The sequence below is a fragment of the Balaenoptera physalus genome (genome assembly GCF_965194825.1).
Source record: "Balaenoptera physalus genome assembly, chromosome: 17".
Classification (NCBI taxonomy): Eukaryota; Metazoa; Chordata; class Mammalia; order Artiodactyla; family Balaenopteridae; genus Balaenoptera; species Balaenoptera physalus.
This window is the reverse complement of record NC_138895.1, coordinates 75,184,107-75,201,483: the sequence shown is the minus strand read 5'-3', so window position 1 is coordinate 75,201,483 and position 17,377 is coordinate 75,184,107. Positions and strand designations below refer to the sequence as shown.

The 17,377-nt window shown below is 41.8% G+C and overlaps 1 protein-coding gene across 9 annotated transcripts in view; it reads left to right on the top strand.

The window, feature by feature from the left end:
- Positions 1-17,377, top strand: part of ASAP1 (ArfGAP with SH3 domain, ankyrin repeat and PH domain 1) — a 352,675-nt gene that overhangs the window by 209,868 nt on the left and 125,430 nt on the right. The gene's annotated exons all lie outside the window — the stretch shown is intronic.

Below are 17,377 nucleotides of genomic sequence, written 5' to 3'. Positions count from 1 at the left end.
TATTCCTGCTACTGGGTCTTTTTCTGTGATTGAAAAAATAATAAATTTTTTTGCACAAATCAAAATGTGTAATTTATTACTATATGGTGGCTTCCTTAAAATTTATGCCAAGATATATTTGGAATACATTTTAGCTTATTAGTGACACATGGTGCCCATTAGAAATCTCTGTAACATTGTTAGTCTGAAAGTTTGGATTCTTAAATCCTTTAATTTTAGCGAATAAAAAAATGACAGTGGTATGTAATTTGATTACAAGTATATATTTCTGAAATACAGCTGGATTGTCATAAATGGTTCCATAGCCTTTTCGCGTCAGGAAAGGAAGCACTTGGCTTTCTCACTGCCCTCTCTTTTATTCCCCTTTCATTTTCAGTTAGAATTATGTAGTGAGTGGTTTTACAAGAACATTTGTGTTATTTAAAGCAAAATTAAAGTGTGATGTTCACCCCAAATTTTCATTTTGATAATTTATCTATTTTAAGAAATAGCTCATTGTATATAATGAAATCTAAGATTTTTAAGGTAAAGTGCTAAATTCATCAGTGGATAGGAAGGGAATGTTTTTGCATCCAAGTAATTTCACTTTAGCTACTTTTTTTTTTAAGGTGGTAATTCTTTTTTTTTTTTTTTTAGAAAGAAGGTTGTTCTTTTCCACTTTTATTTTTATTATTATTATTATTTTTAATTAATTAATTTATTTATTTATTTTTGACTGTGTTGGGTCTTCGTTTCTGTGCGAGGGCTTTCTCTAGTTGCGGCAAGCGGGGGCCACTCTTCATCGCGGTGCGCAGGCCTCTCACTATCGCGGCCTCTCTTGTTGCGGAGCACAGGCTCCAGACGCGCAGGCTCAGTAGTTGTGGCTCACGGGCCTAGTCGCTCCGCGGCATGTGGGATCTTCCCAGACCAGGGCTTGAACCCGTGTCCCCTGCATTAGCAGGCAAATTCTCAACCGCTGCGCCACCAGGGAAGCCCTAGCTACTTTTTTAGTTAACATTTTCTCAAATTTAAAGGTATGGTGTGAAGTGAATTCTAAGTAGAGTTGGTAATTAAGTTTAGAGTCTTAATTGTAATGGTATTTTTAATCCTGTGATTTTCAGTGGGAAGAAAAGTTTTCTTAACAAGGATGAATAGAGATAAAATAGATTAGAACTTTAATGGAAAGAATGTCAAGAGGTATACAGAGAACATAGTCTGTGTTTAGAAAATTTTCTCCTTTTTGCTGTTTTCCAAGTTTGTGGATGAAAATCTGATCTTTTTAAAAAAAATTTTTGAATTAAAGTGAGCTTGTTATAAATAAATAAGTAAATAAATAAATCTAAGCCCTCAGAAGTAGAAGGCTTTAGATAGAAATACTGTAAATGCTCTTGGTGGTGGTTGTAGTGATTTGAGCAAAGTCTAAACAAATTACTTTGGACCTTCAAGGCATTTTGCATTCCATCATTACTTCTTAAGAGGTGAAAACAAATCAAAATGATGGGTTTCTTCAGAATGGTCAAGGAAGGAGGCTTTTCCAAAAGGGGGTATACTTATCCAGGAGAGAGTATTACTCCTCAAATTATGTGGGGATAAAACCAGAGGAATTTTTTAAACTGCCTTTAGAAAATTGAAGTCTCTTTCCAGAATAATCTTATAACTCCAGGCTCTTTGGGAATTGACAGTTTTTGTATTCAAGGCTCAAACACTCTGTGACTTGAAATCAGAGGCTGTCTGGGGTGCGTGTGTGCGCGTATGTATGCACTTCCTCCGTTTTGCTGGTCTGGAATGAGTGTTCTCACTTTTAAAATGAGTTAATATTTTATAATGTTTGCTTGCAATTTATGGGAGCATGCTTCATGAGAAAGTAACTCATTTTAAATGAAATTGCGAGCACTCATTCCACAACCAGTAGTATGGGGTTTTTTTAAAGCCTCAAGATGAACAGCAAAAATAGTCTGTTAAAGGTGACTATAAAAAACGTGTTTCTGTACCTTAATGGTCCAATTTTGATAGAAGTAATAAATTATAGCCCCCATTTGTTGAGTGCCCACTATATGCCAGGTGCCTGTTGTCACTTAATCATCTCAACAGTCCTGCATGGAAGACATTATTATCCCCAATTGAGGGGTGAAGGAACCTGGTTTAAATTACTGACACAGCTAGTAAGCTTAAGTTTAAACCTGTCTTAAATTACTTACACAGCTCGTCAGTAGCTACAAGTTTTGAAACTTAGTTCTTTATGATCCCAAAGCTGCTGAGCCAGAATTGCCAGATTATTAACTGTCAGAGGTGAGTGCCGACCCAGAATGGGGCACTGAGGATCCAGTGGGGTGCAAAACTTGTGGGCATGCCGCTCTGGAGTACCTCACGTGTGAAGAGAGACAGACAAGTGAAACAAGCAGTAATCCTGTAGCGTGAAAGTGCTAGACGGGCCAGTTAGAAAAGGAGCAGGTTTATTACTTCACATACAAACTAGAGCTGGCATTTAGGGCTACCCAGAAAGTATTTCTCCAAGCTCACTCCTATTACTATGTCCTTTGTAATCAGCATGACTTATACATGAACAACAATGCCCTTAAAACAATATATTCTCTGACATAGGCTGAACATGCCTGCTGCACACCCTCATTAATTTATTGTGGATTAGTTCAGACAGGTTGGGGATCAAATGCTGATTTAGCCCCTGATTGGTGGCAGGGAACCTGTGGACAGAGAACACTTCAAGCAATTGGTTCTTCATTTCTGAAAATGGAAAGATAGTTTCTACCTCATTGGACTGTTGTGAAGCGTAACATGTGTGATTCAGACCCAGTAATGGTGGTGGTGGTGATTACCTTCATCCTCATCAAGTTGAGGCTTTCTGAAATCGTGGGGGGAGATTCAGGACAAACATAGTTTGTCATCTTAGATCCACTACCATGGAGATAAGTGCAAGATGCTTCACCTTGCCCTCCACCCCACTTCAAGCTTCAGTTTTCTGATTCCTAAAATGGGGCAGTAGTGCCTACTTTGTGAAAATTGGGACACATATATAAAATATTTAATGTGGTACTGGGACATAGTAATCCGTGATAATTATTATAATTACAGTTAATTGCAAAAAAATTAATCAAAACTGGAAAAATTTTTAGCCAGTATTTCTTCAGAGTATTTATTTATTCTTATATTCTTTTATCTTTCTGAGATTCCAGTAACATTTGTGTTAGATATTGTCACCACAGGTCATTAAGACTCTTATTTGTTTATTTTTGGTCTTTATACTCTTTGTGCTTCAGTTTGGATAATTTCTACTTATCTGTCTTCAAGTTTACTGCTTCTTTCTTCTGCAGTCTGCTTTCCAGTCTGCTATTAGTCTCACCCAATTAATTTTTTATTTCAATACTGTAGTTTTTAGTTCTTGGATTTCCATTTAGTCCTTTTGTAGAACTTTTATCTCCTCTGAAGTTCTTCATCTCTACACCCATTTTGTCCAACTTTTCCTGTAGATTCTTGAATATATTTGTAATGTTTATTTTTGAAGTTGTTACATACTAAATCCAACATCTGGGTTGTCTGTGGTTCTGTTTCCCTTGACTTTTTTCTCTTGATTTTTGGCTACGTGTCTTTTGTTTCTTTGCGTGTCCAGTAGTTTCTGTTTGCATGGTAGACGTGGTGAATTACATGTTGTAGAGACTCTAGATTGTTATCTTTCTATGAAGTGTGTTTATTTTAGTACACAGTTAAGTTGCGGGTGGTCGCCGTCACCCTGATCCTGTACAAGGCTTTCTTAGGGTGAGTTTATTTTAGTTTTGCTCATAGTCCTAGGATGTAACCCTTAGTCCTGCTCCATGCTCCATGCTCCTAAGGCATGATCCTCTGGGACTTCAGCCCACAGTGTTTACCAAGCCCTGCTAACTTTGTAGGACTTGAATTCCATCCTTTTCTCAGCATTGGGAAGTGGCTGAAACCAGCTCAGCTCTAAGGTGCTGTTTTCCACGGGGCTTCTTGGAATAGCATTCATGCATGTGCAGTTCAGGGTCAGCCTAAGGGTTTGAAGGGAGAGTATATACAGATGTGCGGGCTCTCCTTTCTCTGACTTCCACCTTTCTAAGATCCCCCCACTCAGTTTCCAGCTGCTAACGCAGTCCTGACCTCTGACATCTTAGCTCAGTAAAATGCCGCTTTCTGCTGGAGTTCTGTTCTCCTTGCCCAGCATGGACTGAGGTCTGCCAGCAGGAGAAAAGCCAGTTAAAGATGGTCTTCCCCAGAATCGTTCCCTTCCTTGAAGGGTAATATCCCTGCCTGTTTCTTCATGCCTTTGCTTGCTCTCCAGTGGCTTCAAATGGTTGTTATTTTTTATATTTTGTCCATCGTTTATCAATGTTAATGACAGGAGCATTAGCCTGGTACAAGTTACTCTGTCACGTTATCAACTGCAGGCCTTTAATTATAAAAACTATATATGAGCAATTCATTTATTAAGCACATATTGAGCATATAGCTGGAAGGGATTGACAGACACTCTTGGCTCACAGGTGGTTACTATGTTTTAGGGCATTTGGACTTAAATAGATAATAGATGACAGATCATGACAAGTGACTTAAGAGTTGAAGAGTTGAAGGTATACCTTCAACTGAGGTTAGTGGAGTTGAAAATTGGCGTTTCATTTATTCAGTCAAAACTATTTATTAAGTGCCAGAGAGGTGAGTGGGTAATGAGATGAACAGGATAAGTAGTGATTTCTGCACTTTTGACCTTACAGTTTATTGCAAAGTAAAATGTAGTTACCTATAGGCACACTTTATTTGAGGTTAGATTTTAAAGTCTGCATGAATGGAAAGTAACCTATGGGGTCAAAATAAGCCTTGAAAATCCTTGGATGGCCTGTAAAGTGCACTTAAAATATAACTCATGCAGTGTTTTTACATAGTATCGGCATTCCTGTAGGAGCCCTGGTATTGAAAACACACACACACCATCTTCAAGCCACTCACCCTTAGCCCAGGGACAGGTGCCCTCTGCGAGCAGGGAAAGAGCACGTTGGCATGAGTCTTCCTGCTCCAGGGACACATGCTCCTTGAGTGGAATGGGGGCCCTCTCTCTCTCTCTTTTTCTTTCAAATCTTCTAAGTTAAATCTCATTAATTAAAGGCACAGATATGTAACCCCCCATTTGTGTTTTTCAGTCCTTCTCGGTAAGCCTATTTACTGTTTAAGGATTCAGGTTAGTGAGTATCTGTAGTTTCTTTTCAGGACCACCTTTCTCCTTTGAACAGACCATTGCAGTTAAGATTCTACAGCCTGCCTATACCTTGCTGCCTCTTTGTTGCAAACTGCATTTTGACCACTTGGATGGTTTATATCTCATCAAATTCAGATTGTTTTTTCCTGTATAAAGATATTTCACTTAAACTGTCAGAGTCTGCAGGAAAGCCAGGGTCTTTGGTTTTATTTCTGTGTATGGCATTTTCCCCAGGTTTGCTTAAACCCTCCCTTTCTCATACACGCTCCTCCGACCACCTGGGGTGTCACGCGTGAAGCAGCTCCATCACGGTTCTTCACGTTACACACCATCTTACGGCAGCCATGCTCTGTGATAACCTCCAGAAAGCAGTCGTCCATGAGTTGAATTCCATTTGTGGTTTGGGAGGGGACAAGAACTCTAAAGTGTCTGTTTCCAGGACTGGAGGGACGTTGAGCTGAGTCTTTAACCCGGAAAGATAACTACTTATTGATTTTTCTTATGCCCTGTTTGGGTATGTAAATCAGGCAAGTTGCAACACTTGATTCTGAAGTGTTTTTCATTGGTGATCAATCCTGTAAGACAGAACGCTCAGGGGCTGTCGGAGGATGACTTTGCAGGGACAGTTTGTCGCTTGCATTCACAGACAACAGAAGGGTATTCTTCCACATCTCCGATAATTGATCTAACGTACACTTTTTCTCTGTGGAGACTTGCAGGGGGCTGCTACTTTGGAACACCTGGGGCTGATTTTTTTTAAATGGCATTTTCTATTTGATTTTTTTTTCCCATGTGGAAGTATAATGTGTATTAACATGTTTGCTGTAGAAAATTCAAATGAGCTAAAAGAAGAAAATACTCATTGGCCATGTTTCTTCTTCAACTCTTTTTGTGTGTGTGCATTCTCAATCACAGACGGCACACTTAGGCGGCACCCGGCCCGTGGGTGATTCTGCATACCTCCTCCTCCTACTCGTCTGCCCTTGGAGTGATGCCTTTTCCAGGAGTTCTGGGATGGAGAGAACAGTCTCGCTGTATTGCTGCTGTGCTGCGTGCACAGTGCGGAGTGGCCCAGGCCAGGAGAGCTGGGATGTGCCCTCTGCCCGGGCTAGAAGTAGCTGCACCTTTCTTAGCAAGCCCCTTCATTTCTTAGGACCTCAGTTTATTATCTAGGAAACAGAAAAGATTATCCCTACCATGTCTGTGTATGAGTTAGTGGTTATAAAATGAGATGAAGATTCTTTCGCAACCTGAAATGCAGAATACATAGCCTAAGGGGGAGTTCATGGGACCCAACAAGTAATGCTTTTCCCCAGTGACCAAAACCAGAGGCCAGCCCAGCCCCCTTGATCTCGTCTGTGCACGTGTGCTGCTGCCCTTCCTTCAACTCGCTGGACTCTCTGCACCCGTCCAGGGTAGGAAGCTTTGTCCTTGGATTCAGCTAACATTTCCTCTGTGATTCTGAACTTTCTGGGGGTCATAGATCCCTTTATAATCTGAGAAAAGTGGATCTTCTTCTGAATTAAAAACAAAACTTGCAAGGCAGAATTTTTCAGTCAATTTTAGGGGCTTTTGGAGCCCCTAAATTCCACGTAATTTATTAACCAAGAAGCTAAAGCTCAGAACAACTAAGGGACGCACCCAAGGCCACAAACATAATGACCTAAGTAATCTTTGTATCTCAGTATGGGTGCTTGATGAAAGTTGATGAATTAACAGTAAAATGTGAAGCTATATATATTTTTTTGGAGCCATATTTTTAAAGTACATCTTTGTATAAGAACACTTGGCTCCCCTGGATGATGGGCACTCATGCTGTGGGAGACTAGAGTAGGAGAGGAATTGCTTGTCTCCTTTCTAGCCTTTTTAGGGGCCAGATCTGAAATTACCTCAGAAGCCATCAACAAACCAAAGTGTGATGTGTATTTGATCTGGCAGTTAGGAAGCCTCAATAATGGAGCCAGGACAGGGAACATTTCTGCTTCTGCTATAATGGAGTGATGGTCACGTGCCGTTTAAATGCTGAGTAATAGCCTCGTGGAACTCTGCGGCATCTTTTCTCGGGGTTCTGTTAGTTAATGGATTTGTCAGTGCTGCGGAAATGGGAGTCTGCACGCTGAGTTTCCAGATAGCACCACAGGGGCTGGGGCAGATTCTTGCAGAAGCTTGGCTAGAACTTTGAAAGAACAAATCCAAATTCAAAATGACCTTGACACATCAGAGTAGTGAATCATCCAAAGTGGTATGGAGGAAGGCAATTTAAAAAACTGTGCACAGGGCTTTCTGCCTCCAAGGGTGTTACCTTTAATCTTAACAATAGACCAGTGCAGGGAGTGTGGGTGGGAACAGATGGGGAAATGGAGGCCCAGGGATGTGAAATAACTGCTCACAATCAAGTAGATGTTGTATCTCAGAAAAAACAGACTCTGGACTCTAAATCGAGCCCTTATCCCCCAATAACACGGTGTCTTGTAAAATTAAAACAGGTTGTTTTCAGGGTCACAGGGTAGGTGTTGCCAGCTTTATGGATTGGTGTGGCAAAAGCGATCTGAACCCCAGTATGACGATGGACAGGAACGGAGAGCAGTGCTTTTAAACTTCACCTGCCTGGTTCTAGACTGAAGATGGTGAGCTCTGGAGAGACCCAAGGCCCCAAGTTAGTCTCTTTTTAACCTCTGGGTACTTGATGGTGCCTTGATGGTAGGCCATTACCTCTTACCTGGAACATACTTTACCCCAAGTTGACTTGTTAACCAACTATTTATTCTTCAGGTTGCTGCTCAGTTACCATCTCTTATGAAACCTAACCTGCCCCATCCAAGTTTTACCATGTGTTCATTGATTTATCCGATATTGAATGGGTACCTACAACAGGCCATGTTAAATAAGCAATGTGTTTTCATACAGCAGAAAGGAAATAAAGTTAGAACTCTTCCTCATGCCATGTGAATACACCCATTGCTGATGGATTGAGTATTTAAACGTTAAAAAGAAACTAAAACTGAACTAAATACTAGAAGGTTTAGGACATACTTTATATAACATTAGAACCCTTCTTCCTGCTGTGTGAACAGATGAATTGCATTAGATTAAAGATTTCGATGTTTAGAAAAAATACTGAACGTTAGAAGGGTTTAGGAGTAGAAGCAAGGCAGGAAACCCAAAAGTCTTTTGAGTAGACTGGTATATCTGACTATCTGAAATTTCAAATATTTTGTATGGCAAAGAACACCATACAGAAAGTTAAAAGACAAGTGGGAGAGACGTCCCTGGTGGTCCAGTGGTTGGGAATCTGTGCTCTCGCTGCCAAGGGCCTGGGTTCGATCCCTGGTTGGGGAACTAGGATCCTGCAAGCCGTGCTGCACGGCCAGAAAAAAAAAGACAAATGGGAGAAGATACTTGCGACAAAGATTGCCATCCCATATGCAAGACAGTCTTTTTACAAATAGGGAAAAGACAAGCAATGGGAAACCAGGCTAATTGTGTAAACAGGCAGAAAAGGAAATGTGAATGGACAATAAAATTACAAAAAGTTACTCAGGCTTACTATAGTCAAGTTTTTCACATCCACGTGGCAAGAATTAAAGAGAATAATGACAGGGCTTCCCTGGTGGCACAGTGGTTAAGAATCCGCCTGCCAATGCAGGGGACACGGGTTTGAGCCCTGGTCCAGGAAGATCCCACATGCCGCGGAGCAACTAAGCCCACGAGCCACAACTATTGAGCCCACGTGCCACACTACTGAAGCCTGCACTCTAGAGCCCGTGCTCCACAAGAGAAGCCACCTCAATGAGAAGCCCGCGCACCGCAACGAAGAGTAGCCCCCGCTTGCCGCAACTAGAGAAAGCCCGCACACAGCAACAAAGACCCAACACAGCCAAAAATAAATAAGTTAATTAATTAATTTTATAAAAAAAAGAAGAAGAAGAATGACATATATGTGCTGATGAGTTTATAGAGAGCTCCGCCCTTCCATGTTTGCATTGCTGTTGGGGATGTGACTTGCTACAACCAACCTCTTCGGGAAGGAACATGGCAATATTAATTAAAATTTGAAATGTACACCCAATCCCTTGACAGTTCTGCTTTTGTGAATGTATCCTTCCAGAGATAAAGTGATAGCACGTAAGAGCTTATGTATAAGAATATTTATTGCAGCACTGGTTTTTGGTGGTAAAAAATTGGAAGTGTCTCAGTAGGGGGATAGTTATATGAATTGTGGTAGAGTTTATTATGGAATATAATCACAATTAAAATAATTAGATTTAATTTTACTGAATTTCTCTATCTTTATTCAGTAAGGAAAAAGCAAGCCATGGAGTCTTAAATGTAATACCACATTTGTTTTTTAATTATTTATTTATTTGTTTGTTTTTGGCTGTGTTGGGTCTTCGTTGCTGCACGCAGGCTTTCTCTAGTTGTGGCAAGCAGGGGCTACTCTTCGTTGTGGTGTGCGGGCTTCTCATTGCGGTGGCTTCTCTTTTTGCGGAGCACGGGCTCTAGGCACGTGAGCTTCCGTAGTTGTGGCATGCGCTCAGTAGTTGTGGCTCGTGGGCTCTAGAGCGCAGGCTCAGTAGTTGTGGCGCACGGGCTTAGTTGCTCCGCAGCATGTGGGGTCTTCCTGGCCCAGGGCTCAAACCTGTGTCCCCTGCATTGGCAGGCGGATTCTTAACCACTGCGCCACCAGGGAAGCCCCACATTTGTTTTTTTAAAAGTGAGAAAAGGGGAGAAATCCTTATTTGTGTGTGTATTTTTTTAAGCATAGAGAAAGTTTACACTACAGATTATTAACTTTGCTGGTTTCAAGGAGATGATTGGAGAAAAGGAAAGACATAATACTTTTTATCTTTATATGTCTCTGTAGTAGTGTATGAATTATTTTTGTAATTTTAAAAACAAATGGAATTAAATTTGTGAAAGTGTGATTTGTGCTACGAAGTATGTGTAGGATAGTATAAAAGAATTAATCACGTGCCCCTCTATGCCGGCACTATAATTTATGACATGTATTACATGGCTTTATTATTGCAGTTATAGTTCATTGTTTTTTCATCCCTGTCCCATGACCCATGCTGAGTCTTTTTTGAAGGAAGAAAGAAGACTTGTTCCAGGAGAATTCACTACATGCAATGAGCATTTTACTGAGCACTAACTATGTGCCAGGCTCAACGCTGGGGACTGGGTGTATAACAACAGATTACATAAGGCTGGGAACCCGCGCATTGCAAGAGATTGAGAGTGAATGACAAGCTTGCCTGGGAGGTCACACTTGTATTTGACCTTGAAAGAGGCAGGCTAGGCCTGGAATTGTGATGGAGCTTGGTGGACTGGGAACTTGGGCTAGGTTGTATAACTATAGTATAATAATACATGTATCAGGCTGTCCTCCTGAAGATTTCTCGAAGATCATGAGGGTAAACTGACAAACACAAGCTGCTCTGGATTCTTGGCATGGAAGATAACTTGCATAAAGATCTTGGAAGAGAAGAAGCTAGGCTCCCAGGAAAGAGAATATAGCAAACTAAGGAAGTGAGACTTGCTTTGGAGTGAGGGGTGGTACCTCCCATTTCATAAACAGGCAGCGTAAGCCAGATGCACAGTGAGGCACATTATAGGGTTTTTTCATCCATTTCACACAATAACTCTATCAGGTAGGTATTACTGCAGTTAAGAAAGCGGAGTCAGAGACGCTATAGAAATTGCTCTAGATCCGTGGCTGGTAAATGGAAGATCTGAGTTTTGATCCACAGTTGTCTTACATATCTTGGAACCCTCCAAAAAATACCATAATCTTTGGATTCTCTTTGAATGTCCATCACATCAGAACTTCACCCTGGGTCTCAGGGTGAATGAAAGTAATAAAATGAAGATATTTTTGGGGACTTGTATGTACTTTCTAGATGTTATCTATCACAGTTCACCTGTGAAGTTGAGGCCCGGAAAAGTTAGGTGCCTTTTCCAAGGTCACACATGGCCAGGCAGGGCCAGAGGGAGATTCAGACCCAGGTCTCTGTGCCACGCAGGACGGTGCCCCTCCACCAGGTGGTGCCTCCATGAACGTTAATTAGGTTGGGGCTGCTCTTTAGGAGGGATTTATTATGAGTGTCTTCCAGGCCTTATGCTCATTAAACAGAAGTAATCCTTTGTGGTTTTCTAGTGTTCTCTGTTGTTGTTACTGCTGCTGTTGTTTTCCCCAAAGAGCTTTCACAGTAATTATGACGTCTTTACCTCTTAGTAATTAGCCTCCAGGAGTAGGCTGGGTGGGTATTATTAGACCTGTTTTCTAGATGAAATTAAAGCCCCTAAGAGCCTTAGTCGCCTGACCAGGGTCCTACGGTAGAGGCTGGAGCTAAGACCCAGATTTTCAGGTCCCTCCATCACTTGACATCTGGCTCAAATTAGAAGACATCTAGGGGCTCCAACACTTAGCCAAGCCTATTGGTTGATAGCATAGGCTCTGGGGAATTCCTGGCGGTCCAGTGATTAGGACTCAGCGCTCTCATTGCCAGGGCCCGGGTTCCATCCCTGGTCTGGGAACTAAAATCCCATAAGCTGCGTGGCGTGACCCGGGGCAGGGGGGGTGGGGGGGTGGGGGGGAAGGCACAGGCTCTGCAGTCAGCACGTGCCATCAGCTCTTATTAGCTGTGTGACCTGAGGCGACTTGTTTAACCTCCCTAAACCAGTTTCTGCATATATAAAAATGGGGTAATGTTAGCATGTTCTTGAGAGCATTGAATTCTCAGGAAAAATACCTGACACAGTTCCTGGCACATTAAGTCACCAAAAAATTTAGCTACAATTAATTGTTATTATTGCAGTTAATAACTGTTAACAAGTATTGTTATGATAATTATATCATTGTCATCGTTATGGGCCAGGAGGTCTTATTCCCCTTTCTTTCTTGGTATTTATCATTAAGCCTTTCATGTAGTAGATTCCAAATAGGCGTTTGTGGCACACATTCCGTCCGGGATTGTCTTTCCTGAGTCTGTCAGTGGAAAAGGATGGGGTTTGGAATCAAATGAAGTTGGGTCCTAACCTGGCTTCACCATTGCGTTTCCCTTTTCTTATCTGTAAAACAACTGTCTTGCATTTTAAGGTATTCTCTGTGATGGATCCCACTACACAGTTGGTGCTTAATAAACGACAGTATCAGAGAGTCAACGGTGGGGTTGGCTGGCCAGTAGGGGAGGGTTTGTGAGAGTTTCCCAGTTTGGTAAAGTCTAACAGGGTGACAATCAGGCAAACGCCCCTCAGAGAAAGGCCTGTTTAATCATTGCTGTGCTTCTGAAAATTCTGAGGAGGGCCTCATTGGGAAATATACAAGGTATTTTTAAAGAGTATTGAACTTTACTGTATTCCCAAGGCACTTGTTATTGCCAGCCGCTAGGAATGGGAACTCTGAGTGGGCACATTGATTTCAGAGTACTGTTGGAAGCCCCTGCCACCCGGCCCAGGACGGCCAGCGTGCTGTTTCACCATCGTTATTGGCCTTGTCATCGTAGAAATTTATTGAGTCTATCATGTACCATTCAGTATCTTACTTAATCACTGCAGTACCTCTGTGAGGTCATTACCATTATTATCTCCATTTTACAGCATGGGAATGAGGTTTAGAAAAAAGTGAAGTTGCTGGATCAGTGCAATCACAAAGTGTAAGTGATAGACCTGGAACTGGAATCTGAGTCTGTCTCACTTTAAGATATGGGGGAAAGTCTTCAGCTCATAGATTAAAAAGCCCTAATTTAAATTCCCTTATTTATGAGCTGTATGGCCTTGGGCACGTTTTTTGTATCTACACAATAAGGGTGATAACAGTACTTATCTCGTAAACTTCTTTTTTTTCTTCAAGATTTCAAGTGAATTAAGTTTATTTTGACGACAAGATTCTATGATTGTTTGAGAAATTAACGAATACAAAGAAATAAAGGGTTGAAGGAAAAGCAATGTAGATGATTGTTTCTGTTATTCATGACTGAATAGCAAACTACCCCAAAACATAGTAGCTTAAAACATTTATTTTATTATCTCCACGGTTATATACATTGACTGGGCCTATCTGGGTGATTCTCCTGCTGCTGAGCTGCAGTTATGGGAACAGATAACTGGTCTTTCTTGATAATAGACATACTAACAGGTGTGAAGTGATATCTCATTCTGATTTTGATTTGCATTTCCCTAATGATCAGTGATGTTGAAAACCTTTTAATGTACCTGATGGCTATTTGTATGTCTTCTTCAGAGAAAGTCTCTTCAGATTCTTTGCCCATTTTTAAATTGGGTTATTTGGGGGGTTTTTTGCTATTGAGTTGTATGAGTTCCTTTTATCAGTTAATAGGTCATAATCTATTAATTTAATAATATAGCCAAAGATTTGTCAATTTTGTTTATCTTTTCAAAAAATAGATCTTAGTAACATTTTCTTTTTTCTCTTGTTTTTCTGGTATCAATTTATTTTCTGCTCTGACTTTTGTTATATCCTTCCTTCTGCTAACTTTGGGCTTAGTTTTCTAGTACCTTAAGTTGTAAAGTTACGTTGCTTATTTGAGATCATTTTTTTTCTCGTAGACTTATTAATAAGTGTGATTGAGGTAATGTATGTAAAGTGTTTCATGCAGTAACTGGCATATACTGAATGCTCAACAAACTAGCTATTATCACTATTATTACTGGAATAAGAAATCACTACCTAGGCATTGCTGTGGCGCTTAAATGTTGGGATGTATGTAAAGGCCCTTTCAGGCTGTGTGGAACATATGAGGTGATTAGTACATGTCCGTCATGTCTCTGAAGAAATGCCAGCAGTTGAAATCCTGACTAAGTGGCCCTTTCTGGTTCAGTTGGTAAAACTATATTATTTTGTTCTTTTATCAGAACTGAAAGGAGTCACCTTGCTCTTACTGTCTTACACTTTGCAGCAGTACCCTGAATGCCAGAAATTACCTGCAAATATTGGAAGAGCGTGGGTCTCCATTGTGGATGGGTCAAGATTTCTCTCTCACCCTATTTTTGTCTTTCCTTTTATCCCATCTCTGTCTTCGCCAGCTTCCCCAGCCCCTACTTCACCAGCTCCCCGGAGTCATCTAGCACTTGGGCGTAGCAAACGTCTTAAAATGGCTCATCCTGCTCCCTGAAGTGTCCTGAGCCCACGGGGCCGTTTTCTCCCATGCCTGTGCGGTGCGCCCCCAGCCAGGGCCCTTTATCTCCGCCTCCTCCCCTAACGCCCTGAGCTGACATTCCCTTCACATTGCTTACTCTGCTCTGTAATCTGTCCCTCCCTTCTGCCTCCACCAGGGGCCTGTCTCCTTGCCCTCTGTGCCTTTGAAGACCTGCTTGGTAAACCCTTAATTTTGTACAAAGGGATGCGTGTGGTTATATAATCTGTCGGGTGAATTGTCACTGTTAGCTTTATAATGCGGTATGTAAGAAAAGACTTAAAACGTGAGACGTACGCCCCTATGTTGTTTGATATTAAACGCATCTCTGTATTATAACTAATCATGGGTATAGAGGTAATATTAGCTGATCTTTTAGGCGCACCTGCCACATGCCGGGCACGAGCACCTGAGGTTTAACTCCCATCATTTCTACCCTCAAGAGAATTAGTAGTGGTATTCCAAGATACAGCTCACTAAATTAGCTGCTATATTTTAAAACACGTGACTACACTAGGAAATTGTATACATGTGTGTATATATAAACGTGATTAATACATATATACACACACACTCTTACGTGTGTACATATGGTTCTTCGGTTGCGGAATGACAAAACATACAGCACCCATGGTCTAGCCTGTACGTATCCAGTCTCACCTTTTGCCTCTCTCTCACCACATTTTAAAAAGGTTTCATCTGCCCCACAAGCGTAATTCTTCCCTTGCAGAGTTCTGGTGAAGGTTAACTATGATATTGTGAAGAGCATTTGGATCAGAGAACGTTCTCAGTCAACTTCCTGTGGCCTCTCTCCCTTCCTTGGCCAAGTCCATCTTATTTTTTGATGAATCTGTCGTCCCTCATAAAAGGAGAGCTTCTCATAGTACTGTCTAACCCTACAGGGAAATCCAAATTGAGGATAGTGGTTGTGTCTGGGGAAGGAGGGAAGAGACTGGGATTGGGTAGCAGGTGGGAGAGAGAGGAGACACTCTGCAGTATTTTATTTCTTAACTGGCCAGTGGGTACATGGACGTTTTATTAACTGAAGATTTTGATATATCATTTGAAATATTTTATAATTTCAAGCAAGCGAACACAAAGCCTACCACTTGGGTTTTACCTCCGAGACCCTTCCCTCGAAAGCAGTTGAAATGAACAGGCAGCTGACCCCCTTTTTTGCTGGCCTCCAGAAGCAGGAAAGAGTGGCAGGTGGAGTGGGATTCTCCGGGGCAAGGTGAGGCCCTTTGGCCTCACACAGAAGGTGTCAGGGTGGGTCCAGCTTATGCGGGACATCAAAGGTGTGCATCCTGTCTGTGCAGCTGATGTGGCCTTTCTTTTGTGTTTCTCTGAGCCGCTTCTCAGAGTGAACCTGGGCAGTAACCGGAGCTGCATTTTATCTTTTTTAATATCTCAGCCTGAAATGCCGACATCCACTGTAGGCATCATGCATTTTTAATGTGGCAATGATTAGAAGGTTGCTGGGGCCTCATTTCATTTCATTGGACGCGGTGACGCTTGTTACCTTCGTCGTATTTCAACTTCTTCCTGGGACGTTCCCCAGTCCAGGCTCATACTGTTGCTCCCATGCAGTTATTGAGGGTGTGTTTGAGAGTGAAATATTTTTAAATTATTTATTGTTCAATTACTGAACAACCTAGGAGACTTAAGAAGTGAAAGCTTCTTAAATTCCTGAAAGGGAAATCGACGAATCCAAGTCAACAGCTCAGTAAAGCTAGCTTCATAAGCCGAGCTCACTGAAACACATGCAGTGGCATTTGTTGTGTGGGGATGCAGAGGTGAGCCAGAGGGAACCCCTGCCTCTCGTGGTCCGGTGGCAGGGAAAGAGCTGTACTTACACAGATGTATGATGTAGTAGAAAATACTGCAGTAGAGGTACAGAGAATTATGGGCAAAGAAAGATTATTGCCAACTAAGGGGAGGCTTTGAAAAGAAAGAGCTGTTGTTTGAATTAAGCCTTTAAAGGTATGATTTTGATAGATACTCTTTTGTTCATTTATTTGTTTAATAAATATCCTGCACCTACTGTGGGCCTCTGTGTAAATTCATGCTTCCCTGTACTCCACCACAAAGGAAGAGAGCCGTGCAGAGCTGAGCACGGGCATCTGAGATGCTGCCACGTGAAGGTGGTACACAGCACCTCCACTCGCATTTCCTTGGTCAGTGCCTTGTTACTTCAGGGTGTGGGGATGTGCACTATCCCTTCCCATAAGCCTGCAAGGGTTGGGAACCTGGATATCCATGATGAATAGCAGTGTCTGCCCCGAGAGTCACGAGATGAGATGCACTGTTTACCAGGATCACACTGGGTGCTGTACTGGAAACGGCCTGTAGGGGAGCAAGAGCTGCAACAGAGGAACTTTTGCAGGAAGGTTTGCAGTGATGGAGGCAAGAGATGATGTTGGATAAGGTTGATAGTCATGTGGGTGGTGAGCCGTCAGATTTCAGTTATATTTTTAAAGGTAAAGGCCAGTGGATTGCACCTGGGGTATGAGAAAGAAAAATCAGCTGTGGCTTTGATGGGTTTCAGCCTGAACAGCTATAAGAATGTATTTGCCATTAACCCACTGAGATATGGAGGCACTGTGGAAAAAAGAGAGTTGGGGCAGAACATCAGTGTTTGTTTTTAGCAAGTTAAGATTGAACACTAGGAGATATTGAACAAGCACTTGATATATGTCTGCATTCAGGGTTGGATCTGGGCTGGGAATATCAGTTTGGGAGTTGTCAGCTGATAGAAATTACTTAAAGCCGTAAGATTAGGTGAGATCCCATGAGAGTGAGCATCAGTATGGAAGAACAAAGGCCCAAAGACTTGAGACCGGGGAGATGAAGAACCAGCGAAGACGATGATGGAGAGGAACAGCCATGAGGTGGGAAGAGTCAAGAGAGTGTGATATCCTGGAAGCCAAGCAGAGAAAGTGTTTTGAGGAAGGAATTATTATTACTTATGGAGCATTCACTCTATTGAGAAACTTTTGTATATTTTTTATCAACTCATCAG